Raw genomic sequence first — 12,691 nt, forward strand, 5'->3', positions numbered from 1 at the left:
CAGGGCAGACTAAACTACCAAGCCAATTCTTCACCAGAAAGGAGACAAGCTACCGGGGACCGGTTTCTGGCATTTCAGCCGTCTTCGGCCCGGCTTGCTTGAATCCTGATGGTGCAGTGAGAAACGGACTCATGTCTGAGTAGACCCTGCCACACCTATAGTGGCCAAAAACGATTCAGAAAAGGGGGTGGTGGTGAACAGAGTGTCTGAATTAAGCAGACCACTCTTACCCAGTCCAAAGATCAGGGCTTGATCCATCACCGTTATTTATCTCACTGCACCATCCCAGCTCAGAACCTGGCTATATGCAAATCAGTCTGTCCCTGGCCCAGTGCATCATGGGAACAGGGCAGACTAAACTACCAAGCCAATTCTTCACCAGAAAGGAGACAAGCTACCGGGGACCGGTTTCTGGCATTTCAGCCGTCTTCGGCCCGGCTTGCTTGAATCCTGATGGTGCAGTGAGAAAGGGACTCATGTCTGAGTATACCCTGCCACACCTATAGTGGCCAAAAACGATTCAGAAAAGGGGGTGGTGGTGAACAGAGTGTCTGAATTAAGCAGACCACTCTTACCCAGTCCAAAGATCAGGGCTTGATCCATCACCGTTATTTATCTCACTGCACCATCCCAGCTCAGAACCTGGCTATATGCAAATCAGTCTGTCCCTGGCCCAGTGCATCATGGGAACAGGGCAGACTAAACTACCAAGCCAATTCTTCACCAGAAAGGAGACAAGCTACCGGAGACCGGTTTCTGGCATTTCAGCCGTCTTCGGCCCGGCTTGCTTGAATCCTGATGGTGCAGTGAGAAAGGGACTCATGTCTGAGTAGACCCTGCCACACCTATAGTGGCCAAAAATGATTCAGAAAAGGGGGTGGTGGTGAACAGAGTGTCTGAATTAAGCAGACCACTCTTACCCAGTCCAAAGATCAGGGCTTGATCCATCACCGTTATTTATCTCACTGCACCATCCCAGCTCAGAACCTGGCTATATGCAAATCAGTCTGTCCCTGGCCCAGTGCATCATGGGAACAGGGCAGACTAAACTACCAAGCCAATTCTTCACCAGAAAGGAGACAAGCTACCGGGGACCGGTTTCTGGCATTTCAGCCGTCTTCGGCCCGGCTTGCTTGAATCCTGATGGTGCAGTGAGAAAGGGACTCATGTCTGAGTATACCCTGCCACACCTATAGTGGCCAAAAACGATTCAGAAAAGGGGGTGGTGGTGAACAGAGTGTCTGAATTAAGCAGACCACTCTTACCCAGTCCAAAGATCAGGGCTTGATCCATCACCGTTATTTATCTCACTGCACCATCCCAGCTCAGAACCTGGCTATATGCAAATCAGTCTGTCCCTGGCACAGTGCATCATGGGAACAGGGCAGACTAAACTACCAAGCCAATTCTTCACCAGAAAGGAGACAAGCTACCGGGGACCGGTTTCTGGCATTTCAGCCGTCTTCGGCCCGGCTTGCTTGAATCCTGATGGTGCAGTGAGAAAGGGACTCATGTCTGAGTATACCCTGCCACACCTATAGTGGCCAAAAACGATTCAGAAAAGGGGGTGGTGGTGAACAGAGTGTCTGAATTAAGCAGACCACTCTTACCCAGTCCAAAGATCAGGGCTTGATCCATCACCGTTATTTATCTCACTGCACCATCCCAGCTCAGAACCTGGCTATATGCAAATCAGTCTGTCCCTGGCCCAGTGCATCATGGGAACAGGGCAGACTAAACTACCAAGCCAATTCTTCACCAGAAAGGAGACAAGCTACCGGGGACCGGTTTCTGGCATTTCAGCCGTCTTCGGCCCGGCTTGCTTGAATCCTGATGGTGCAGTGAGAAACGGACTCATGTCTGAGTAGACCCTGCCACACCTATAGTGGCCAAAAACGATTCAGAAAAGGGGGTGGTGGTGAACAGAGTGTCTGAATTAAGCAGACCACTCTTACCCAGTCCAAAGATCAGGGCTTGATCCATCACCGTTATTTATCTCACTGCACCATCCCAGCTCAGAACCTGGCTATATGCAAATCAGTCTGTCTCTGGCCCAGTGCATCATGGGAACAGGGCAGACTAAACTACCAAGCCAATTCTTCACCAGAAAGGAGACAAGCTACCGGGGACCGGTTTCTGGCATTTCAGCCGTCTTCGGCCCGGCTTGCTTGAATCCTGATGGTGCAGTGAGAAAGGGACTCATGTCTGAGTATACCCTGCCACACCTATAGTGGCCAAAAACGATTCAGAAAAGGGGGTGGTGGTGAACAGAGTGTCTGAATTAAGCAGACCACTCTTACCCAGTCCAAAGATCAGGGCTTGATCCATCACCGTTATTTATCTCACTGCACCATCCCAGCTCAGAACCTGGCTATATGCAAATCAGTCTGTCCCTGGCCCAGTGCATCATGGGAACAGGGCAGACTAAACTACCAAGCCAATTCTTCACCAGAAAGGAGACAAGCTACCGGAGACCGGTTTCTGGCATTTCAGCCGTCTTCGGCCCGGCTTGCTTGAATCCTGGTGGTGCAGTGAGAAAGGGACTCATGTCTGAGTATACCCTGCCACACCTATAGTGGCCAAAAATTATTCAGAAAAGGGGGTGGTGGTGAACAGAGTGTCTGAATTAAGCAGACCACTCTTACCCAGTCCAAAGATCAGGGCTTGATCCATCACCGTTATTTATCTCACTGCACCATCCCAGCTCAGAACCTGGCTATATGCAAATCAGTCTGTCCCTGGCCCAGTGCATCATGGGAACAGGGCAGACTAAACTACCAAGCCAATTCTTCACCAGAAAGGAGACAAGCTACCGGGGACCGGTTTCTGGCATTTCAGCCGTCATCGGCCCGGCTTGCTTGAATCCTGATGGTGCAGTGAGAAAGGGACTCATGTCTGAGTATACCCTGCCACACCTATAGTGGCCAAAAACGATTCAGAAAAGGGGGTGGTGGTGAACAGAGTGTCTGAATTAAGCAGACCACTCTTACCCAGTCCAAAGATCAGGGCTTGATCCATCACCGTTATTTATCTCACTGCACCATCCCAGCTCAGAACCTGGCTATATGCAAATCAGTCTGTCCCTGGCACAGTGCATCATGGGAACAGGGCAGACTAAACTACCAAGCCAATTCTTCACCAGAAAGGAGACAAGCTACCGGGGACCGGTTTCTGGCATTTCAGCCGTCTTCGGCCCGGCTTGCTTGAATCCTGATGGTGCAGTGAGAAAGGGACTCATGTCTGAGTATACCCTGCCACACCTATAGTGGCCAAAAACGATTCAGAAAAGGGGGTGGTGGTGAACAGAGTGTCTGAATTAAGCAGACCACTCTTACCCAGTCCAAAGATCAGGGCTTGATCCATCACCGTTATTTATCTCACTGCACCATCCCAGCTCAGAACCTGGCTATATGCAAATCAGTCTGTCCCTGGCCCAGTGCATCATGGGAACAGGGCAGACTAAACTACCAAGCCAATTCTTCACCAGAAAGGAGACAAGCTACCGGGGACCGGTTTCTGGCATTTCAGCCGTCTTCGGCCCGGCTTGCTTGAATCCTGATGGTGCAGTGAGAAAGGGACTCATGTCTGAGTATACCCTGCCACACCTATAGTGGCCAAAAACGATTCAGAAAAGGGGGTGGTGGTGAACAGAGTGTCTGAATTAAGCAGACCACTCTTACCCAGTCTAAAGATCAGGGCTTGATCCATCACCGTTATTTATCTCACTGCACCATCCCAGCTCAGAACCTGGCTATATGCAAATCAGGCTGTCCCTGGCCCAGTGCATCATGGGAACAGGGCAGACTAAACTACCAAGCCAATTCTTCACCAGAAAGGAGACAAGCTACCGGGGACCGGTTTCTGGCATTTCAGCCGTCTTCGGCCCGGCTTGCTTGAATCCTGATGGTGCAGTGAGAAAGGGACTCATGTCTGAGTATACCCTGCCACACCTATAGTGGCCAAAAACGATTCAGAAAAGGGGGTGGTGAACAGAGTGTCTGAATTAAGCAGACCACTCTTACCCAGTCCAAAGATCAGGGCTTGATCCATCACCGTTATTTATCTCACTGCACCATCCCAGCTCAGAACCTGGCTATATGCAAATCAGTCTGTCCCTGGCCCAGTGCATCATGGGAACAGGGCAGACTAAACTACCAAGCCAATTCTTCACCAGAAAGGAGACAAGCTACCGGGGACCGGTTTCTGGCATTTCAGCCGTCTTCGGCCCGGCTTGCTTGAATCCTGATGGTGCAGTGAGAAAGGGACTCATGTCTGAGTATACCCTGCCACACCTATAGTGGCCAAAAACGATTCAGAAAAGGGGGTGGTGGTGAACAGAGTGTCTGAATTAAGCAGACCACTCTTACCCAGTCCAAAGATCAGGGCTTGATCCATCACCGTTATTTATCTCACTGCACCATCCCAGCTCAGAACCTGGCTATATGCAAATCAGTCTGTCCCTGGCCCAGTGCATCATGGGAACAGGGCAGACTAAACTACCAAGCCAATTCTTCACCAGAAAGGAGACAAGCTACCGGGGACCGGTTTCTGGCATTTCAGCCGTCTTCGGCCCGGCTTGCTTGAATCCTGATGGTGCAGTGAGAAAGGGACTCATGTCTGAGTATACCCTGCCACACCTATAGTGGCCAAAAACGATTCAGAAAAGGGGGTGGTGGTGAACAGAGTGTCTGAATTAAGCAGACCACTCTTACCCAGTTTAAAGATCAGGGCTTGATCCATCACCGTTATTTATCTCACTGCACCATCCCAGCTCAGAACCTGGCTATATGCAAATCAGTCTGTCCCTGGCCCAGTGCATCATGGGAACAGGGCAGACTAAACTACCAAGCCAATTCTTCACCAGAAAGGAGACAAGCTACCGGGGACCGGTTTCTGGCATTTCAGCCGTCTTCGGCCCGGCTTGCTTGAATCCTGATGGTGCAGTGAGAAAGGGACTCATGTCTGAGTATACCCTGCCACACCTATAGTGGCCAAAAACGATTCAGAAAAGGGGGTGGTGGTGAACAGAGTGTCTGAATTAAGCAGACCACTCTTACCCAGTCCAAAGATCAGGGCTTGATCCATCACCGTTATTTATCTCACTGCACCATCCCAGCTCAGAACCTGGCTATATGCAAATCAGTCTGTCCCTGGCCCAGTGCATCATGGGAACAGGGCAGACTAAACTACCAAGCCAATTCTTCCCCAGAAAGGAGACAAGCTACCGGGGACCGGTTTCTGGCATTTCAGCCGTCTTCGGCCCGGCTTGCTTGAATCCTGATGGTGCAGTGAGAAAGTGACTCATGTCTGAGTATACCCTGCCACACCTATAGTGGCCAAAAACGATTCAGAAAAGGGGGTGGTGGTGAACAGAGTGTCTGAATTAAGCAGACCACTCTTACCCAGTCCAAAGATCAGGGCTTGATCCATCACCGTTATTTATCTCACTGCACCATCCCAGCTCAGAACCTGGCTATATGCAAATCAGTCTGTCCCTGGCCCAGTGCATCATGGGAACAGGGCAGACTAAACTACCAAGCCAATTCTTCACCAGAAAGGAGACAAGCTACCGGGGACCGGTTTCTGGCATTTCAGCCGTCTTCGGCCCGGCTTGCTTGAATCCTGATGGTGCAGTGAGAAAGGGACTCATGTCTGAGTATACCCTGCCACACCTATAGTGGCCAAAAACGATTCAGAAAAGGGGGTGGTGGTGAACAGAGTGTCTGAATTAAGCAGACCACTCTTACCCAGTCCAAAGATCAGGGCTTGATCCATCACCGTTATTTATCTCACTGCACCATCCCAGCTCAGAACCTGGCTATATGCAAATCAGTCTGTCCCTGGCCCAGTGCATCATGAGCTAAAAAACGGTGTTGGATCTAGCCCTGATCTCTTGACTGGGTGAGAGTATTCTGTTTAATTCAGAGACTCTGTCCCTCACCATCCCTTGTTGTAAATATTTTTGTCCACCCTAAGCGTGGAAGGGTATACTCAGATGTGAGTCCCTTGCTCATTGCACTATCAGGATTCAAGCAAGCCGGGCCGAAGACGGCTGAAATGCCAGAAACCGGTCCCCGGTAGCTTGTTTCCTTCCCAGTGTAATAATTGGCTTTTGTAGTTTGGTTTGCCCTGTTCCCATCATGCACTGGGACAGGAACAGACTAATTTGCATACAGCCAGGTTCTGAAACTGGGATGGTGCAGTGAGCTAAAAAACGGTGTTGGATCTAGCCCTGATCTCTTGACTGGGTGAGAGTATTCTGTTTAATTCAGAGACTCTGTCCCTCACCACCCCTTGTTGTAAATATTTTTGCCCACCCTAAGTGTGGAAGGGTATACTCAGATGTGAGTCCCTTGCTCGTTGCACCATCAGGATTCAAGCAAGCCGGGCCGAAGACGGCTGAAATGCCAGAAACCGGTCCCCGGTAGCTTGTTTCCTTCCCAGTGTAAGAATTGGCTTTTGTAGTTTGGTTTGCCCTGTTCCCATCATGCACTGGGACAGGAACAGACTAATTTGCATACGGCCAGGTTCTGAAACTGGGATGGTGCAGTGAGCTAAAAAACGGTGTTGGATCTAGCCCTGATCTCTTGACTGGGTGAGAGTATTCTGTTTAATTCAGAGACTCTGTCCCTCACCACCCCTTGTTGTAAATATTTTTGTCCACCCTAAGCGTGGAAGGGTATACTCAGATGTGAGTCCCTTGCTCATTGCACCATCAGGATTCAAGCAAGCCGGGCCGAAGACGGCTGAAATGCCAGAAACCGGTCCCCGGTAGCTTGTTTCCTTCCCAGTGTAAGAATTGGCTTTTGTAGTTTGGTTTGCCCTGTTCCCATCATGCACTGGGACAGGAACAGACTAATTTGCATACAGCCAGGTTCTGAAACTGGGATGGTGCAGTGAGCTAAAAAACGGTGTTGGATCTAGCCCTGATCTCTTGACTGGGTGAGAGTATTCTGTTTAATTCAGAGACTCTGTCCCTCACCACCCCTTGTTGTAAATATTTTTGTCCACCCTAAGCGTCGAAGGGTATACTCAGATGTGAGTCCCTTGCTCATTGCACCATCAGGATTCAAGCAAGCCGGGCCGAAGACGGCTGAAATGCCAGAAACCGGTCCCCGGTAGCTTGTTTCCTTCCCAGTGTAAGAATTGGCTTTTGTAGTTTGGTTTGCCCTGTTCCCATCATGCACTGGGACAGGAACAGACTAATTTGCATACAGCCAGGTTCTGAAACTGGGATGGTGCAGTGAGCTAAAAAACGGTGTTGGATCTAGCCCTGATCTCTTGACTGGGTGAGAGTATTCTGTTTAATTCAGAGACTCTGTCCCTCACCACCCCTTGTTGTAAATATTTTTGTTCACCCTAAGCGTGGAAGGGTATACTCAGATGTGAGTCCCTTGCTCATTGCACCATCAGGATTCAAGCAAGCCGGGCCGAAGACGGCTGAAATGCCAGAAACCGGTCCCCGGTAGCTTGTTTCCTTCCCAGTGTAAGAATTGGCTTTTGTAGTTTGGTTTGCCCTGTTCCCATCATGCACTGGGACAGGAACAGACTAATTTGCATACAGCCAGGTTCTGAAACTGGGATGGTGCAGTGAGCTAAAAAACGGTGTTGGATCTAGCCCTGATCTCTTGACTGGGTGAGAGTATTCTGTTTAATTCAGAGACTCTGTCCCTCACCACCCCTTGTTGTAAATATTTTTGTCCACCCTAAGCGTGGAAGGGTATACTCAGATGTGAGTCCCTTGCTCATTGCACCATCAGGATTCAAGCAAGCCGGGCCGAAGGCGGCTGAAATGCCAGAAACCGGTCCCCGGTAGCTTGTTTCCTTCCCAGTGTAAGAATTGGCTTTTGTAGTTTGGTTTGCCCTGTTCCCATCATGCACTGGGACAGGAACAGACTAATTTGCATACAGCCAGGTTCTGAAACTGGGATGGTGCAGTGAGCTAAAAAACGGTGTTGGATCTAGCCCTGATCTCTTGACTGGGTGAGAGTATTCTGTTTAATTCAGAGACTCTGTCCCTCACCACCCCTTGTTGTAAATATTTTTGTCCACCCTAAGCGTGGAAGGGTATACTCAGATGTGAGTCCCTTGCTCATTGCACCATCAGGATTCAAGCAAGCCGGGCCGAAGACAGCTGAAATGCCAGAAACCGGTCCCCGGTAGCTTGTTTCCTTCCCAGTGTAAGAATTGGCTTTTGTAGTTTGGTTTGCCCTGTTCCCATCATGCACTGGGACAGGAACAGACTAATTTGCATACAGCCAGGTTCTGAAACTGGGATGGTGCAGTGAGCTAAAAAACGGTGTTGGATCTAGCCCTGATCTCTTGACTGGGTGAGAGTATTCTGTTTCATTCAGAGACTCTGTCCCTCACCACCCCTTGTTGTAAATATTTTTGTCCACCCTAAGCGTGGAAGGGTATACTCAGATGTGAGTCCCTTGCTCATTGCACCATCAGGATTCAAGCAAGCCGGGCCGAAGACGGCTGAAATGCCAGAAACCGGTCCCCGGTAGCTTGTTTCGTTCCCAGTGTAAGAATTGGCTTTTGTAGTTTGGTTTGCCCTGTTCCCATCATGCACTGGGACAGGAACAGACTAATTTGCATACAGCCAGGTTCTGAAACTGGGATGGTGCAGTGAGCTAAAAAACGGTGTTGGATCTAGCCCTGATCTCTTGACTGGGTGAGAGTATTCTGTTTAATTCAGAGACTCTGTCCCTCACCACCCCTTGTTGTAAATATTTTTGTCCACCCTAAGCGTGGAAGGGTATACTCAGATGTGAGTCCCTTGCTCATTGCACCATCAGGATTCAAGCAAGCCGGCCGAAGACGGCTGAAATGCCAGTAACCGGTCCCCGGTAGCTTGTTTCCTTCCCAGTGTAAGAATTGGCTTTTGTAGTTTGGTTTGCCCTGTTCCCATCATGCACTGGGACAGGAACAGACTAATTTGCATACAGCCAGGTTTTGAAACTGGGATGGTGCAGTGAGCTAAAAAACGGTGTTGGATCTAGCCCTGATCTCTTGACTGGGTGAGAGTATTCTGTTTAATTCAGAGACTCTGTCCCTCACCACCCCTTGTTGTAAATATTTTTGTCCACCCTAAGCGTGGAAGGGTATACTCAGATGTGAGTCCCTTGCTCATTGCACCATCAGGATTCAAGCAAGCCGGGCCGAAGACGGCTGAAATGCCAGAAACCGGTCCCCGGTAGCTTGTTTCCTTCCCAGTGTAAGAATTGGCTTTTGTAGTTTGGTTTGCCCTGTTCCCATCATGCACTGGGACAGGAACAGACTAATTTGCATACAGCCAGGTTCTGAAACTGGGATGGTGCAGTGAGCTAAAAAACGGTGTTGGATCTAGCCCTGATCTCTTGACTGGGTGAGAGTATTCTGTTTAATTCAGAGACTCTGTCCCTCACCACCCCTTGTTGTAAATATTTTTGTTCACCCTAAGCGTGGAAGGGTATACTCAGATGTGAGTCCCTTGCTCATTGCACCATCAGGATTCAAGCAAGCCGGGCCGAAGACGGCTGAAATGCCAGAAACCGGTCCCCGGTAGCTTGTTTCCTTCCCAGTGTAAGAATTGGCTTTTGTAGTTTGGTTTGCCCTGTTCCCATCATGCACTGGGACAGGAACAGACTAATTTGCATACAGCCAGGTTCTGAAACTGGGATGGTGCAGTGAGCTAAAAAACGGTGTTGGATCTAGCCCTGATCTCTTGACTGGGTGAGAGTATTCTGTTTAATTCAGAGACTCTGTCCCTCACCACCCCTTGTTGTAAATATTTTTGTCCACCCTAAGCGTGGAAGGGTATACTCAGATGTGAGTCCCTTGCTCATTGCACCATCAGGATTCAAGCAAGCCGGGCCGAAGACGGCTGAAATGCCAGAAACCGGTCCCCGGTAGCTTGTTTCCTTCCCAGTGTAAGAATTGGCTTTTGTAGTTTGGTTTGCCCTGTTCCCATCATGCACTGGGACAGGAACAGACTAATTTGCATACAGCCAGGTTCTGAAACTGGGATGGTGCAGTGAGCTAAAAAACGGTGTTGGATCTAGCCCTGATCTCTTGACTGGGTGAGAGTATTCTGTTTCATTCAGAGACTCTGTCCCTCACCACCCCTTGTTGTAAATATTTTTGTCCACCCTAAGCGTAGAAGGGTATACTCAGATGTGAGTCCCTTGCTCATTGCACCATCAGGATTCAAGCAAGCCGGGCCGAAGACGGCTGAAATGATGCCAGAAACCGGTCCCCGGTAGCTTGTTTCCTTCCCAGTGTAAGAATTGGCTTTTGTAGTTTGGTTTGCCCTGTTCCCATCATGCACTGGGACAGGAACAGACTAATTTGCATACAGCCAGGTTCTGAAACTGGGATGGTGCAGTGAGCTAAAAAACGGTGTTGGATCTAGCCCTGATCTCTTGACTGGGTGAGAGTATTCTGTTTAATTCAGAGACTCTGTCCCTCACCACCCCTTGTTGTAAATATTTTTGTTCACCCTAAGCGTGGAAGGGTATACTCAGATGTGAGTCCCTTGCTCATTGCACCATCAGGATTCAAGCAAGCCGGGCCGAAGATGGCTGAAATGCCAGAAACCGGTCCCCGGTAGCTTGTTTCCTTCCCAGTGTAAGAATTGGCTTTTGTAGTTTGGTTTGCCCTGTTCCCATCATGCACTGGGACAGGAACAGACTAATTTGCATACAGCCAGGTTCTGAAACTGGGATGGTGCAGTGAGCTAAAAAACGGTGTTGGATCTAGCCCTGATCTCTTGACTGGGTGAGAGTATTCTGTTTAATTCAGAGACTCTGTCCCTCACGACCCCTTGTTGTAAATATTTTTGTCCACCCTAAGCGTGGAAGGGTATACTCAGATGTGAGTCCCTTGCTCATTGCACCATCAGGATTCAAGCAAGCCGGGCCGAAGGCGGCTGAAATGCCAGAAACCGGTCCCCGGTAGCTTGTTTCCTTCCCAGTGTAAGAATTGGCTTTTGTAGTTTGGTTTGCCCTGTTCCCATCATGCACTGGGACAGGAACAGACTAATTTGCATACAGCCAGGTTCTGAAACTGGGATGGTGCAGTGAGCTAAAAAACGGTGTTGGATCTAGCCCTGATCTCTTGACTGGGTGAGAGTATTCTGTTTAATTCAGAGACTCTGTCCCTCACCACCCCTTGTTGTAAATATTTTTGTCCACCCTAAGCGTGGAAGGGTATACTCAGATGTGAGTCCCTTGCTCATTGCACCATCAGGATTCAAGCAAGCCGGGCCGAAGACAGCTGAAATGCCAGAAACCGGTCCCCGGTAGCTTGTTTCCTTCCCAGTGTAAGAATTGGCTTTTGTAGTTTGGTTTGCCCTGTTCCCATCATGCACTGGGACAGGAACAGACTAATTTGCATACAGCCAGGTTCTGAAACTGGGATGGTGCAGTGAGCTAAAAAACGGTGTTGGATCTAGCCCTGATCTCTTGACTGGGTGAGAGTATTCTGTTTCATTCAGAGACTCTGTCCCTCACCACCCCTTGTTGTAAATATTTTTGTCCACCCTAAGCGTGGAAGGGTATACTCAGATGTGAGTCCCTTGCTCATTGCACCATCAGGATTCAAGCAAGCCGGGCCGAAGACGGCTGAAATGCCAGAAACCGGTCCCCGGTAGCTTGTTTCCTTCCCAGTGTAAGAATTGGCTTTTGTAGTTTGGTTTGCCCTGTTCCCATCATGCACTGGGACAGGAACAGACTAATTTGCATACAGCCAGGTTCTGAAACTGGGATGGTGCAGTGAGCTAAAAAACGGTGTTGGATCTAGCCCTGATCTCTTGACTGGGTGAGAGTATTCTGTTTAATTCAGAGACTCTGTCCCTCACCACCCCTTGTTGTAAATATTTTTGTCCACCCTAAGCGTGGAAGGGTATACTCAGATGTGAGTCCCTTGCTCATTGCACCATCAGGATTCAAGCAAGCCGGGCCGAAGACGGCTGAAATGCCAGAAACCGGTCCCCGGTAGCTTGTTTCCTTCCCAGTGTAAGAATTGGCTTTTGTAGTTTGGTTTGCCCTGTTCCCATCATGCACTGGGACAGGAACAGACTAATTTGCATACAGCCAGGTTTTGAAACTGGGATGGTGCAGTGAGCTAAAAAACGGTGTTGGATCTAGCCCTGATCTCTTGACTGGGTGAGAGTATTCTGTTTAATTCAGAGACTCTGTCCCTCACCACCCCTTGTTGTAAATATTTTTGTCCACCCTAAGCGTGGAAGGGTATACTCAGATGTGAGTCCCTTGCTCATTGCACCATCAGGATTCAAGCAAGCCGGGCCGAAGACGGCTGAAATGCCAGAAACCGGTCCCCGGTAGCTTGTTTCCTTCCCAGTGTAAGAATTGGCTTTTGTAGTTTGGTTTGCCCTGTTCCCATCATGCACTGGGACAGGAACAGACTAATTTGCATACAGCCAGGTTCTGAAACTGGGATGGTGCAGTGAGCTAAAAAACGGTGTTGGATCTAGCCCTGATCTCTTGACTGGGTGAGAGTATTCTGTTTAATTCAGAGACTCTGTCCCTCACCACCCCTTGTTGTAAATATTTTTGTTCACCCTAAGCGTGGAAGGGTATACTCAGATGTGAGTCCCTTGCTCATTGCACCATCAGGATTCAAGCAAGCCGGGCCGAAGACGGCTGAAATGCCAGAAACCGGTCCCCGGTAGCTTGTTTCCTTCCCA

This window comes from Lissotriton vulgaris, chromosome 8 (genome assembly GCF_964263255.1).
Source record: "Lissotriton vulgaris chromosome 8, aLisVul1.2, whole genome shotgun sequence".
NCBI classification, from domain to species: domain Eukaryota; kingdom Metazoa; phylum Chordata; class Amphibia; order Caudata; family Salamandridae; genus Lissotriton; species Lissotriton vulgaris.